General features: G+C 44.0%; 1 protein-coding gene across 1 annotated transcript in view; it reads right to left on the minus strand.

The window, feature by feature from the left end:
* The window catches only part of USP10 (ubiquitin specific peptidase 10), a 72,511-nt gene that overhangs the window by 55,812 nt on the left and 255 nt on the right, over positions 1-16,444 (minus strand). The gene's annotated exons all lie outside the window — the stretch shown is intronic.

Consider the following 16,444-nt stretch of genomic DNA (forward strand, 5'->3'; position numbering starts at 1 on the left):
TATGATTCCAGGGACTTCAGGGACGCTTTGACACTCCTAATGTCCTATCCTACCCTGCTACTCAAAGGGTGGTCCCCAGGCCAGTAACAATAGCATAACTCAAGAGCTTATGCAGCTCTCAAGCCCCACCTCACACCTACAGCAGCCAAATGTGCCATCAAAAAGATCCCCAGTTGACTCTTTCTGTAGTGAGGTTTGAGAAGTTCTGCTATATTCCTATGTGATCCCAGGTCCTACTCTAAGGTAAGCACTGCTTCCTGTACACTGCCACCACGTGGCTCTCAACTCCCACTTTAAGTCAGGTGACCATTTATCACCCCAACTGGAAGCACAGTTCAGTATGAAAGAATCACATTAATTATCCCGGGACAAGTGTAAACCAGGATGTATAACTGTACAGTATAAAGAGATGGAATCTAAACCCTTTAGCTTGGAATAAGGGCCATTCCCGCCTAAATAATCCAGCCTTGCCTTGTTGTGCAGCGACCCCAGTTATTCTCTTGCCCTGAAGCCTTCATGCAAGCAGCTCCCTCCTCCCTCGCTGCTGTGACCACTGCTTGTCAAGGGTCAACACAGGCATCCTTCCTCAGGGAAGTCTTCCCAACTCCTTATTTCTGTCAAAGCAACATCACATCTCATGGTAATTTCTCATTTACCTGTATGTCTCTGTAAATGAATTGTGACCTCCTGTGTCTTTCAGTTCTGGATCCCAACCACTTAAGTGCTTAAGTACAATACTTAGAATCTAGTAAATATCTGTTGACTGTGTGTTAAGATGAAAAAACTTCAAGTTCAGCGAACTAACTGCCCAAGATCCCAGGAACAGAAGATGGGAGAGCCAGGATTAGAACCTGGGGCTTGGGGCTACCCAAAAAGAATACATGAATAGTTAAGGTAGAATAAAATTTAATTAAGACTGAAATACAAAAGAATGCCATCGGACTGTGCAGGATGACTTGCCAAGAAAAAACGGCAGAGTCTTCATTCAGAGGAGTCCAGAAGGAGGAGGAACTGACAAACCTGAAAAAGGAGAGTGGGAAGAAATGGTGTTCCCGGATGGGAAGGTAATGAACTTTGCAGCCATCCTCTGAAAGTGCATTTTCCTCCTCCCTGCTAGTGAGTGGTCCCCCAGCTCAGAAGGCTGACACACACACACTTCCAGTTCTAGATGGAGCCTGACTTGGCACACCACACCCCTTGCCCACAGTGCTTGGTTCAAGGGTGACCCAAAGGGCACAAACCCCAGGACACAGTCAAGAACTCCGGAACACACATGCACTCTCTTGTTCTGGTTGATGCGCTGTAGGCTGGACACCAACCGTGAAGCCTGCATCTGCTATGACCATGGTGTCATTTGGAGAACTAGCCTTAGGAAAATGCTGACACAACAGAAGTGAGAAGAAACCAGGTCCTCAAAGACAGCACTGGACTGACTCAGCAGACCAGCCCTGAAGCCTGGCCTCCCTCTGGGATTTCTAGTTCCATGAGCCACTATGTCCCTAGTGTATGGCGCAAGCCAGTTAGAGTTGGCCTTTCTTTTTTTACTTGTTATCAAAAGCATCCTAACTAAGATAGGAATGAAGTGAGTAATGAAGGAGATAAAAGGCCTGCTCCAAGTTCAGTGGTAGCAATCAGGGGATTCATAGAAAGTAAGATCACTCCAAAAGCCAAAACCTGGTTAATGTGAAATCTAAGCCCTCCTCATTCTGTTTCCCCACACAGAATGCCCTCCTACTTCCACTCCATTCGCCAAAATCCTCTTTCACTGTCAAGGCTACTCGTCACTCATCTCCTTCACTCTCTGAATTACTGGAGAACTTCACACGTGCACCACACAAGCACTCGGCACTTAACTACACATCTCACAACGTGCCCCAGCTGTTCCCGAGGCCTCAAACATGTGCTTAGTCACCCACTGCCCACACAGGGTAAGAGCACTTCAGTTACCTTCCTGAATAGTTCTAGCAGCAGCTAAAATAGTTGGCCTTCACCAAACATTAACCAGCTTATTGACAAATATTTTATGGAAAGAGCTTTCTCAATCTTTTTCAAGTATTTCACATGTATAACTTGTCTCTGATCAAATCAGTATGTAGTTTTAAAATCCAAACATTTAGGGCACATGAGTGGCTCAGGTGGTTAAACGTCTGCTCAGGTCATGATTCCAGGTGATCCCGAAGTCCTGGGATAAAGCCCTGCCTTAGGCTCTCTGCTCAGTGGCAAGTCCGCTTCTCCCTCTCCCTCCACCCCTCCCCCCTACTCATGCTCTCTATCTCTCCTCTCTCTCTCTCTCAAATAATATCTTCAAAAAAAATAAATAAAATAAAAATCCAAACATTAAAAAAACTTCATGTTTTCGGGGCACCTGGCTGGACCTGTCAGTAGAGCATAAGACTTTTGATGTCAGCGTTGTGAGTTTGAGCCCCTCATTGGGTGTAGAGATTACTTAAAAATAAAATCTTAAAAAAAAAACTTTGTTTTAAATTACCACTAATTACTTAATATTACTTAGCAAAATATATCTCCCCCTCTACCCCCAAGATAATCAATGATTTAAATTCACCTTTTGGTTTACTTCAATGCTTTAGTTGTGAGAAATAAGATAATTCACAAACTGAAACAACTAAAAAATGTATCCAAAAAATGCCCATCACTGTTTTTGTTGTTGTTGTTTTTTAAAGATCTTATTTATTCGTCAGAGAGAGCACATGCAGGGGGAGCAGCAGGCAGAGGGAGAAGCAGACTTCCTGCTGAGCAAGGAGCCTGATGCGGGACTTGATCCCAGGACCCCGGGATCATGACCTGATCAGAAGGCAGATGCTTAACCAACTGAGCCACCCAGGTGTCTCCCATTACTGTTGGTAGTATGTATAAAACCACAGTACTTAAAAATAATACTAAATAACTAAGTACCACAGTACTTAAAAATAATACTGAAGAAAAAGTTTAATAATGGAGAATATTCACAATATAAGTGGGAAAAAAACACTTTACTAAACAACACACAGCATTTCACTGAAGAAGAAAATGCATTATTAAAATACATTACAATAATGCTGCCTGGCTCCCTCTGCATCCCATTTCAGCTGGTCACCCAAAGCCTCATTTACCCACCCCATCCCTTCAGTGCTCCTCAGTGGGTCAGCCGTCCCTGCCTCCAGGCTCAGCCTCCACACTCCAAACCACAGGCAGCCACCACAGCACTTTCTCTAAAATGGGAATGTGATTTTGGTCCCTAGGAAGAGCCTTCCACAGCTCTTCAGGAGAAAAGGCTCCAGCAGAGCATACAAGAACTCAGGGTTTGTCATTCACCTACCTGTCCAGACTCATCAGCAAGTTCCCCCCACAGCCTGGCACTGCAGCTCTCTCTGTTCGCTTCCACGCTGCTGTGCACACGCGGGTCTCTTGCACCAGGGGCCTTCTCTCTGGCCTAGAGGTCTTCTCACACCAGAGAACTCAGTCACTTCCAAAGTCTCAGCTTTACCAACTATTTTCCCAACAAACCTGCAGAGTTACTCACCCTGGATTGTAGCAGTGGATTAGTCTCTCCCACACTCAACTGTGAACTTCCTCAATATATGGACTGTGCTGTATCTTTCACCAGTTTGTTCATCAATACATACTTACTGAGCACTGTTACGTTCTAGGCCCTGGAGATGTATCAGCAAACAAAACAAAGAAATCCCTGCTCTCGTTAAACTTATGCTCATCTCTGACATACAATTAGGCTCTCTACCTGGGAAGGCTGACAGTTCTGTGGCTCTTGAATTGGGGGGATTAACGGCGTCTGCTCTGGCCTGGTCAATAAAGGATGGTTACCATGGCCCACTAACAGGGCATGGGAGAGGGGTGCTGAAAGCACTGTACTGGCATCAGCAACTGTCCTCTGATCTCAGGATTACATTTACTGAGAAACAACCCAGAAAATAAAACAAAATACCTTATTATCTGATACTGAGGTCAGTCACCTGGATTCAAGAAGCTACACAACAGAGATAAAGAGAACCATGAAAAACCCTAAAAGAAGCTTAGAGGTCACCCATGCTTTTTTTTTTTTTTTTTTTTTAAGTAAACTCTACACCCAATGTGGGGCTTGAACTCATAACCCTGAGATCAAGAATCACGTGCTCCACCACCTGAGCCAGGCAGGTGCCCCACCTCCTCATTCTTTTTTTTTTTTTTTTTTTTTGACTGAGAGAGAGCTGCACGTGTGCGCGCGCGCGCGCGCGCGCGCACACACACACACACACACACACACACACACACACACACACACACACAAGCAGGGGGAGCAACAAAGGGCAAGGGAGAAATGAGCCTGATGCGGCTCGATCCCAGGACCCCAGGATCACGACCTGGACCCCAAGATCACGATCTGAGCTGAAGGTAGATGCTCAACCGACTGAGCCACCCAGGCGCCCACCACCCACTCATTCTTAAGGCAGAAATTATAATCAATCTGATTACTTCATCAGCAGCCTATCCTCCTTATTCAGGTCTCGTTACTAAAAGTTATTTCTACAGAGGACCAATCTGTCCCTCATGGTTCTGCACGCTGTGGTCCTAATCTTCATTTCCAGAATGTGAAACACCAAAACAAACCCATATGCAGTCCTGAACAAACTGAATGACAACCAGGTGTTCTTTTTATTTCCTCCAACTGGTCCCTCCATCAAGTAACTTACCACTGCACACACAGCGGAGGCAAGACGCTGTGCTGACAGTGGAGGTGCTGGAGGAGAACCAGACCTCAAGAAAGCCTTCCTGGGGCACCGGGTCATTCCCAGGGTCCTTATTCTTACTTCAGAGCCTCTGCCAGGGCTCTAGTTAGACAACCATGTGTGTGGTGTTCCCCTCCACCAGGCAGGGCCCTCTCTGGGCACAGTGCCCACGCAGGGCCTGGGAGGCTGCAGGCCTCTATGAACGGCTGACTGACTCTCAGAGGAAAGATAGTGCATCTACAAAACCAAAGTCCACAGGGGCCTCAAAGCTTACTGTGCACGTTACATACATGGCATTCCTTTCCTTTTTCATAGGACAGTGAAGGACTAATTAACAAAGCTAGTTCAAATAGGTTTCCACCCAAAAAGAGATCAATGTCAAAGAAACAAAATGACAATGTACTTTACTTTCTGTCCACCTTAGAAAGAAAAGCCTATTTGTTCAACATGGGATAAGAGGTAAACTCTTTGCAAACTCAGCTGTGGTAATTCTGTGTCCAAGACTAGTCACTGCTAGGATACTGCTACAGTGTCATCGTGTGTGAAGTTCAAGTTATAGTCAGCTAAGCTTCCAGCCAAAACTGCAGAGAATGCTTTTCAGATTTGGAAAAAAAAAAAAAAAATAGAAAAAAGTAGCTCTCTCATATCTTTCTCATTTAACACTAGTCAATTTCAATTTTTAAATTTAGAATTTGTGTTCCTGGCACTTAATTCATCATGTACAGTTGTGGCATGGAAAACCCAAGAGTTCAATAAGAAGATGGAACCAAGAGTAATTATTTTAGGGACCTCTGGGTGGCTCAGTCGGTTGAGCATCTGACTCTTGATTTCATCTCTGGTCATAATCTTGGGGTCGTGGGATGGAGTCCCAAGTTGGGCTCCGAGCTCCACATGTAGTCTGCCTGAGATCGTCTCCCTGCCCCTCTGCCCTGCCCCCTACTCTCTCTCAATCTCTCTCCTTCTCTCTAAAATAAGTGAATAAAATCTTTTTTTAGAAAAGTAATTATTTTAGCACGTTTGTGAAGAAACGGAGGCAAGAATTTCCTAAACTGACAAATCCCTGACAGCAACAAAAAAGGGTAGCACGAATTTCTGAAAACAAATTGGCTTAATACTGTACACACAACCTCAGAGAAATTTTGACTACGACCAGACTTTAGGGTGAATTAGAAAGTGCACCCCAGTTCTCTGGGACATCACATAGTCACAGTTCGAATGAGCCGTGTGGCAGTCTGGGCTGCTCCCACACCGTCCACACTGGGTCCTACCCACAACTCAGAGCATCGAGACCACAAGCAGAGTGGCTCTACAGAATGTATCTGTACTTAGGTATTTTTTTGTAACTGTGTTTTGTAACATACAAACCCCAACACAGGTGCTAGCACACAGCAGGAGCTGGACAAATGTTGCTGAAAAGTAATTAATCAAAAATCTCCATCTGGTTGGGTCGCCTGGGTAGTGCAGTCGTTAGGCGGCTGCCTTCGGCTCAGGGCGTGATCCTGGCGTTCCAGGATAGAGGCCCACATCAGGCTCCTCTGCTAGGAGCCTGCTTCTTCCTCTCCCACTCCCCCTGCTTGTGTTCCCTCTCTTGCTGGCTGTCTGTCACAGAAAGAAAAAAGAAAAGAAAAGAAAAGAAAAGAGAAGAGAAGAGAAGAGAAGAGAAGAGAAGAGAAGAGAAGAGGAAAGGAAAGGAAAGGAAAGGAAAAAGAAAAAGAAAAAGAAAAAGAAAAAGAAAAGAAAAAGAAAAGAAAGAAAGAAAGAAAGAAAGAAAGAAAGAAAGAAAGAAAGAAAGAAAGAAAAGGAAGGAAAGAAAGAAAGAAAGAGAAAAGAAAGAGAAAGAAAGAAAGAAAGAAAGAAAGAAAGAAAGAAAGAAAGAAAGAAAGAAAGAAATTGGATAGTTGTTTCAAAAAAAAAAAAAAAACTCCATCTAGGGGTGCCTGGGTGGCTCAGTCGTTAAGCCTCTGCCTTCAGAGCGTGATCCCAGAGTCCTGGGATGGAGCCCCACATCGGGCTCCCTGCTCCACTGGGAGCCTGCTTCTCTCCCACTCCCCCTGCTTGTGTTCCCTCTCTCACTATCTCTCTCTGTCAGATAGATAGATAGATAGATAGATAGATAGATAGATAGATAGATAAAATCTCCATCAGAAGACCCAATGTGACAAAGGGGCAAAATTTTCAGGTTTTTCATGCCTGTTCTATTCCCACAATTCATTCCACTCAGTGCTAAAATTAGATACTATTGCCTCTCACAGCGGTACATACATGCATTTTTGTTGTTCACACCTAACCTAGAATGGATAAGTTAAATAATTTTACCCAAAATGATTTAGATTAATCCTATTTATAGTAAGTGCTCAACAGGTTAAGTGAAACAAGCCAGAACCAAAGCCATATGGAGGCTCTGAAACCTGAGCATGGCTATAACATCCAGGGGGAACTGCCTACAACCCAGATCTGGGGGCCTGCCCACGAGGAGCCCTACCCAGGAGGTCTGGCTAGCCATCAGGGTGCAAAGATTCCCGAAGGAAAAGACTATGATCAAAAGTCACAATGTAGGGGCGCCTGGGTGGCACAGCGGTTAAGCGCCTGCCTTCGGCTCAGGGCGTGATCCCGGCGTTCTGGGATCGAGCCCCACATCAGGCTCCTCTGCTATGAGCCTGCTTCTTCCTCTCCCACTCCCCCTGCTTGTGTTCCCTCTCTCGCTGGCTGTCTCTATCTCTGGCAAATAAATAAATAAAATCTTTAAAAAAAAAAAAAAAGTCACAATGTAAGAAATACTATCACATGAAATGATTCCAAATTTCTAACATCTACCGTAAAAAGGGCTGAAGGGAAGCATTTCAAAATATTAACCTCATTAAGTCACCTCAGGATTGTGGGATACTATAGGTGACATGTATTTCTTATATTTTAATTCCTAGGATCACAACAAAGGAACAAATGCTTGTTTTTAAAGGTGCCCCCCCAAAATAAAGGGAATAATGTCCCCAAGTAGCCTTCCCTAACACATCTATCCAATTATCACTGAGGACAGTCAAGAGCTATTTGCCTTGCATTAATCCGCCTCAGATGCCCCCAAAAGACTGCCCTACTTTTTTCCCCTCAAAGTTTTGGGGTTTAACATGCTTGGGGTGAAGTGAACAGAGGACATTCCCAGATCTGGAGGACAGCCAGAGGAGTGAAGCCTTTAACAGCCCATGAAGTTCTTCAACTAACCCCCTGGAAACCATCTCCGCCAGCAAGGCTAACACAAAGTGGTACTACCGCTTTTTAAAACCTGTGGTTTTATTACAAAAAAACTGTGGGTTCCCACAGACCCCCACCTGCTTACAAGATCAAAGGCAGTCTTTGGCTTGGACTCTCTCAAGGTCTTTCACCTCTCCTGACTCCTGCCCCACCACTTCACCCTAAACATCATGTCAGCCACAAACCTCTCCCGGGTCTCTAAACATGCCTCAGGTTTTGGGACCCGGTTCCTCTGCATGCTCTCTCCCATAAGCCCTTGTCCTCACGCTTCTCTGCCCAAATGTCACCTTTTTAGAAGAGACATCTTCCCAGCTTCCCCTGACACTCAAGTCATTCTCTCCTCCTGTTCAATCCATCTTACACCTAAATATCTCTTGAACCATGCCACCTCTCTCCACTGCACTCTGTTTTTTTTAGGGATTTTATTTATTTCCAGAGACAATGAGAGAGTGAGAGTACAAGCAGGGGGAAAGGCAGGCAGAGGGAGAAGCAGGTTCCCCGCTGAGCAAGGAGCCGGATGCAGGACTCAATCCCGAGACACTGGGATCATGACCTGAGCTGAAGGCAGACGCTTAACTGACTGAGCCACCCAGGCGTCCCCACTGCACTCTCCCTAAACAAAAAGCCAGAAACTCTCCTACCTGACCCTCCGATGGCCACTGTGACCCCATTATGAGTCTATTCTGCACAGGGCCGTCAGAGAGTGAGCCCACACTGCTACATGACTCTACATGACTATGTGGCTCCACGCTGTATGAGCCCCTCCTTCCATGTTTTCCTCAGGATAAAGACATTAACATCTGAGAAAGCCGGCAAGGTTGGATAGACCCTGGTCTGCCTCTCCTCTCCAGCACTGAGCTCTGCACACACAGGCTTTGTCCAAGTTCTCTCGAGTGCTCTGAACACCCTTCAGCCACAGGGCCAGTGCACAGGCAGTCTGCGCTGTCTCACACTGTTCATCTCCCCTAAGGCACCACTGTCAGGGAAACACTTCCTTGACTTCCCCAGGCCACGCCAACACACTGTGTCCCCTTCCTTTGGGACACGCTTCTCGGCCTGGAACCACACATGCATTACTGTGATTATCTGATCAGCAACTGCGTCCCTCACCGGACAGTAAGCTCCCGGCAGGGGGACAATGCCTGTTTTTGCTTGTCACCCCATCCTCAGTGCCTGGTACACAGCAGCCCCTCAATAACTATTTGCTGAATGAATGAATGAAAATTCTTGACAAAGTTCTTCACACTTCCGTTACAGGAATTACCACCCGAAATCAGAATTCACCAATTAGCCTGTTTCTCTCCCCTCTGCTACTCTGTGAACTTTTTCTAAAGCACAGGAACTCTCTTCAGCTCTGTATTCCTAATGCCCAGGAGCCAAAAATTTTTGTTTGAACAATCACAAAAAATATAAAGTCCTTTATATGTGGTTCTGAATAAAAGCATCTGATAGCCTACAAATTAATTCCAAATGAAAAAGAATGCTACCCTTGGAAGACCTGATTTTGCATTTTATTTGTCAGAAGTGGCTGAATGCTGTTGTCTCTGGGGAGAGGGACCTGAGGTGGGCAATGCAAGAGTGTTTTATTTTCTGCCATCGTAGTGCTTTGATTAAAACAAAGGAGGAGGAGAAGAAAACCTGATTTTAATAGAAGACAGGGGAAAACCCAGGCTAACTACCAATTCCCCCACTATTCACTCGGGCTGGTGACCTACCTACCAATCTCTCCAACTAAGGAAAGGTTCATCCTCTCAATAACCTTCTAGTGAAGAGGGGGGACCAAGAGACAAGAATCCCAATCTGATTCAGGTCTCTTTTTACTATATAAAAACTGGATGGCATGGCTGCTATAATTGAGGGGTTGAATTCTTTAAACTACCATTTCTTTAAAAAAAAAAGAGTGCTTGGACATTTTATTACTCAGAAATTTCTAGAGCACTTCCACAGTTTTCAGTATACTTTAACCTCCAGAATATCTGTTCCATTCCCTGACAAAAATCAGGTATAAAGAAGAAAACTTACTATGCTTGAATAGATGCCTTCAAAAATTTTAAAAACAAGATTTGCTCCAAAAGGTTCAGCTCAGTGACCGTCTGGTTAAACAGACCACACAATGGAACAACAACAAAAACACCCAGCAGAAAAAAGCATGGAAGACATATATCGCCCTTGGACTTTGTGTTTAAAAAAAATCAATACGGACGCACCCCACACAAAATTTAGTAACAAGTAACATATTAGCAACTCATAGTAAGGTTACTACCTTTAAACAGTTTCAATTGGGGGGGGCACCTGGGTGACTCAGTAGGCTGAGCATCCAACTCTTGATTTCGTCTCAGGTCATGATCTCAGGGTCACGGGATGGAGCCCCACGTCAAACTCCATGCTCAGCAGAGAACCTGTTTCTCCATCTACACTTCCTCTGCTCATGCATGCACACTCTCTCTCGCTCTCTCTCAAATTAATAAAATCTTTAAACATTTCAATTTTTATTTCATGCATTCACCCATTCCGTAAACTTCCACTGAGGAAGTGCTATGGCAAAGTCACCATGTGAAGCACTAAGGCTTTACCAGTCTCTTGTAGAAAAGCAGTCTGGCAAAGCAGAAAAAACAAAGAATTCAGAAGTCCAAAGACCTGCTTGCAGGACCCTAATCACACACTTAACAGCCATGGGACTTCAAGTCACAAGCTGGGTCTCACTCACTTCATTCATCTGTGAAATGGTGATGACAACAACATGCTGCACAGTGGCCATAAGGATCAAACAAGCTACCGCACTTTATAAACGATGACGCTTACACCCGGCACAACATTCCTCAAATGCTGAATACTGTGACATTCAGTGTTTTATTATTAATATGTTCTTCCTTGCCCAATTATGGGATCTACACAGAAGGCCTACTTCAGGTCTCAAATAAATATACACATCTTGGCAGCCATCTAAGTGGAATTACTACTTAAAATATCAAGAGAAGTACTTTACAACACCAGGCAAGCCTCTCAAAAAACTCCAGAAAGGGGCGCCTGGGTGGCTCAGTCAGTTAAGCTTCTGCCTTCAGCCCAGGTCATGATGCCACCATCTTGGAATCTTCTTGGGATGGAACCTGCGGCGGGCTCCCTGCTCACCGGGGAGTATGCTTCTCCCTCCCCCTGCGCTCTCGCACACTCTCTTTTTCTAACTCTCAAATAAATCTAAATCTAAATCTAAAAAAAAAAAACACTCCAGAATTAAATTTCGCTGTCAAATTCTCTTCCATCTCCCCTAAAGCTTCAACACAGCGAATCAAAAGAAAAAAAAAATTAAGACTTTCAGAAAGAATAGGGAGAGTAAGTACTTTAATGACGTATGAAAGTTTCTCAAGAAAGGCACTGCTTCTCTAGAGTTATAAAATGTCTAAAATAGGAGAAACTCCCCCCCCAAAAAAAAAAAAACACCAGAAATCCTCTTAACAGTTATTAGAATACCAAATAAATTCATAAGTTAATTAGTCCTAACTGAATTTAAATGAATATAATAAAATTTAAAATGCACTCCTTATATCCAGGGCAAAGGATGTCATGTTTCTGTGAGAACAAGTAAACACTGCAGACTGTAACCAGTTACACCAAAAGGCCAATCACAATTTTCTACACACGATCATCTTAACTGTCCGTGAGCAGTTCCACTTCACAAGCCTGTACTTGCAAATGTAACTTACACAGATATTTAGCTTTTTTATTCAATTCATTTTATAACACAAGTATTTTTGACATGTACTCATAATAATGCAAAACCACCATTTTTGTGGACAGTGGGAGAACTAAGTGGAGAAAATGGTCTGGAAAGCTGTCCCCACCACCTCTAGCACAATCAACAGGTCTCATCTCAGAACAACAGCTCCAGGGGGTGCACCATTCATGGCACCCTGCCTTCCCACCCCAGCCACCAAGCTGTCTGCACACAGTACAGGAAATGAAAAAATTTTCTTTTTTCAAAGATTTATATACTTATTTTAGAGAGAGAGAGAAAGCACAAGCAGGAAAGGGAGAGAGAGAATCCTCAAGCAGACTCCACCCTGAGTGTGGAGCCCAACTCAGGGCTTGATCTCACCACCCTGAGATCTGACCTGAGCTGAAGAGTCGGACACGTAACTGACTGAGCCTCCCAGGATCCCCGAAAAAACTTTCCTCATAAAACAAGGACAAATGGGGAAAGAAAACCTGCCACCACCATATATGATAAAAAGGGAGCAAAGGAAGGGGGAGGAAGGGAAAAAGGCAACTAGATGTAAAAATCAAGTACCAAAGGTGCAAGAGTGGGGATCCCAGCCTTTCTACTAGAAGCTGCTTTCACTTGTAGTGCAGTTGTGAGACTCTTGAATCAGACAGTGTAGGCATGTCACTCAAGCCGATACCAAAACCATAAATTAAGAATTAATCTGAAGAATGACAACCAATAAAGCTGCAGACAAAGCCCAAAAGGAAGGGGTCTGAGAACCACAAGAGCAGCCAGCATCAGCACATGGACACTTTGTGGCAGGCACTGGGGGGTAACACTCCATGCACAGTACCATCTAACAATTCTCCAGTAAGCCAGAAAAGGAAACTCAAACAAAATATGCTCTAATCCTCTCTGCGCTACATTATTCTCCCAGCTCTAAACTACACTTCTATCTTCTCTACTCCTCACCTACTCTATTCCCAAAAGAGGGCAACAGGAGAACCGTATGTGTCAAGACAGAGGGCAGAATGGAGTTACTGGCCAACAGCTTCTGGTTTCTCAGGTCTTCTGCTGGAATGGGGTCACAGCTAAGGAGCTTTCAAATAGTCAGAAAATAGCGAGCTCACGAAAAGTCTACATTTTGAAGATCCACATCCAGGTTTATGATAGATTCTACAATGTCTGATCTTTGAAACAAATACTGTGAACATACCGCACGGGCTACCTTTATGTCACCTACACTTAATCCAGCCTGTAGTGACAAAAATGATCACAAAAAGACCTTTGGGGGAGATCACCTCAATAAACAGGCAAACTGCAATCCAAGCACATGTAAGTCTTTGGAAATGAACATCCACACTGCTGAAGTAGCACTAAAGTGACAAATGACAGTAATCCCATGGCCCAAGGCCAATAGATTCCACTGCAAACAGATTTATCTGTTTTGTGCCACTGGGATTCTTGCATGGGAGGCAGTAAATAGAAATATTAACAGTCTAATTACAAATCCAAAAGCAAGCTCTTCCTACAATTTCTCATACTTCAGTAGATCAGTAAAAAGTGTCCTCAGCAGCCACCTTTAGCAAACCACTTGAAAAACCAGATCCATTAACAGCACATACTCACACGTCTGAAATCAGTAAAAACACAAAAACGAAAAAGAATCTTGATGTAACTAATAATTCAAGTAGAGATGATACAACTTTTCTCAACTACCTGAATATTACACTCCAAACACGGCACAAAGTAAATGCGCCACTAGGTTTGTCATTAAATGATCATTAAATCTTGTAATCCTTTCCTCCTTTCAGTTCTCTATGTGAACCACTATTTAAATCACGCAGTTTCCAAATAAAAGTGCACTGGAATGTATGTCCTAACTTTTGCTCTAGAGAGGAATCTGGAATGAGGCAGGTCCGCTTCACCTTCAATGTAATTTCAGTAAACAGTGGTCCCAACAAGATGGCTCGAGAACACGAGGCCAGGGCCCTGGACACGACTCATCTGCACGGCCGCTCTGTAAACCACGGCAGCAACCATCAGCTCACAGACTTTAAATGGCATATCTAGTCTTAGGCCATGTTTCCGTATTTTGCTGTCACTACGCAAAAGAAAATCAGGATCTCCAAATACCCTGCATTTCAGATAATTTTATTTACTTCAGCTGCTCACTATGGGAGACTCCATAAAAATGTATCTTTTGAGAATTACTATTAGAGCTGTCAGTTACAAACAGATTTTCAATGACACAGTAACACTCTGCCATATGCTGTAAACGGGATCCAAGAAATTCCATAGTATAAAATGTGGGGGCCCCGCTACTGTGAGGTAATGAAAAGACTGGAGTGAGCCCGCTTCAGGGGACCAGGACAGGAGAGCTGCCGTGATACTCAAACAGGGGTAGGATGAGCTGTTAAGGGAATTTCATTACAAACAACTTCAATGACCACAAAAATCTCTTCTGGTTTAATGAAGAACTGGTCAGTTCAAACTAATTATCCCAGACATTTCATCAGACAACAAATATTCATAAATGAGAGATGTATTTACACTTCAACTGTAAAGTTTATCCTTTGTATTTGGTAAAATGTTGAAAGCTACTGGCATTAGAAATATTTCCAAGTTCTGCACTGGTTCACTTCAATCCAGGGAACAGGGTTCAATCAGTAACAAGGAAATAGGATATAATCTATATAAATTTTTAAAACTGTAACCGTAACAATTCAATTTTAATATAAAACCCTTACTATTAATTTGTGGTTGTCATTCCCAATTATAAACAGGTAATACACCTAACACCCATCCTTAGCACATGGTAAGTGATCACCATTTGTTGAATGAATGAATGGATGACCACTGACGCTGCAGGACCCTCAGGATGGAAGGTAACTGAATGAAAACAAATTTCTAAAAATGCTCAGCAGGCTGGGCAGGATACAATCGTGTATCAAGCAGGATACAATCATGAAAGCCTGTCACAGGATTTCATTACTTGTTTTCATTACTATTCTTTTAAAAAGAAAATTAAGAGAAATCAAACTAATCCTCTGCCACCTTCTCCATGCTAGAACTTCAAAGCATTTAAATCACTCTTAAAAATAAACCCAACAAAAGAATAAACTCAAGCCGCTAACACTTATGCTCAGCTGACTTCAGCCACTGCAATTTTCTAAAGATGTGTATAGGCAATACTGTAGTATAAAACATAAATACTAGGACAATGAACGCAAACGAAATTACAATTAAGTTTACATAGTCACTGTTAATTACCATTTCAATCAATTTGCGTTGTAATGGGTGCTTATAATAATGGACTGAATTAGGAGCGCCTGGCTGGCTCAGTTGGTGGAGCGTGCAACTCTTGATCTCGGGGTTGTGAGTTCGAGCCCCACAGTGGATGTAAAAGCTACTTACAAAAATAAAATCTTGAAAAAAAATAAATGGACTGAATTATCCCTAAACATGCTTTCTTCGTTTCCCAAAATCACTATGCATATTACATTACACGAGTCCACAATCTTGCACCTGTTCTTACTAATTTTAACGAGCTATTCACATTAATATTTAAGTTGAGAAAGCGACAAATACCAAATCTCATAAGAAAATCTTTCAATTATACATGTGTAAAAATTATTCAAATACTAAATCATACTAAATACTCACAAAAGCAGATGTACAAGTGAACAAAAAGTTAAAGGGGGAAACTTCTACTGCAAACTACAATACCAAAAATTTGACAGAATTTTAGCTTCCTGTAAGATCTCATTTTTAAAAAAAGGTTCTCTCGTTTCAAATTTCACGACACACATTAATTACAATGGCCATTAAAATCGACTTCATTTCCAAAAAGAGCGAGAAAAACCAATAGCTTACAGAGGGTTAGTATTTACCGGGCACCAGTTTTCCCAGTAGCTACGTTGTTTCACTTTCCCATATTTAACTCCAAAGCACCCTGGGACTGTATAAAGCGCAGTAATTTCTAGGGATTAGATGTCAAAAAACCAGGGGTCTAAAGCAAACTTGAAAGAGAATACCACATGAGTAACTGTAATACCACATGAGTAATTGTAATGGAGGAGGGGGGGATCGACTCTACACGTACATCTCCCTAGAAGAGAAAGGGGAGTCCTACCCTTCTTCCCACTACGTTATTATAAACGGCCCCTAAACTTTAGATACAGCTAAGACACGGCGCGTTAGTGTCAGCCAGACTGCGATGAATTCGTGCAAAAGATGTCACTCTAATGCAAGTAAAAGTATGGTCCTAGCGACTCAATTTCCAATTCTCTTTGCAACAGTAACCTAAGACTGCCCCGCAGTGACTCGAGTCCCATCAACCAGAAAAGCAGTAAGCCCCTCGCGGTCAATCAAGCTGGGGAAGAAACCTTCTGGGCAGCAGGGCACCCCCACGCCTTGGGGTCCCGCTCGGCGCGGAAGGACGAGCCAAGCGTCTGGAGGGCCCTAACACTGCGGGACCTCTCGAAGCCTCCCCCCCCACCGGGCTGCCTCTCCGGGGCGCCCAGGGGCCCCTCGGGACCCCCGGCTCCCCCGCAGTCCACCAGGAGGTTAACCCCTTCGCGTCCCCCGCGCCCTCCGCAGGCGGCCAGGAACCCCTCTTCGCTGCTCCCCCGCGGCGGGGCCCTAGAGCTCCGCGCGAGGCGGCTGGGGCGGCTGGGGCGCGGCGGCGGCGGGAGGCCGGGGCCTAGTCCGGGGCAGCGTGTCCCGGCGCCCTCCCCCACTCCCACACGCTCGCTCCGGGTAGGCTGCGCTCGCC

Source organism: Ursus americanus, chromosome 21 (genome assembly GCF_024610735.1).
Source record: "Ursus americanus isolate L20-20 chromosome 21, mUrsAme1.1.p, whole genome shotgun sequence".
NCBI lineage: Eukaryota > Metazoa > Chordata > Mammalia > Carnivora > Ursidae > Ursus > Ursus americanus.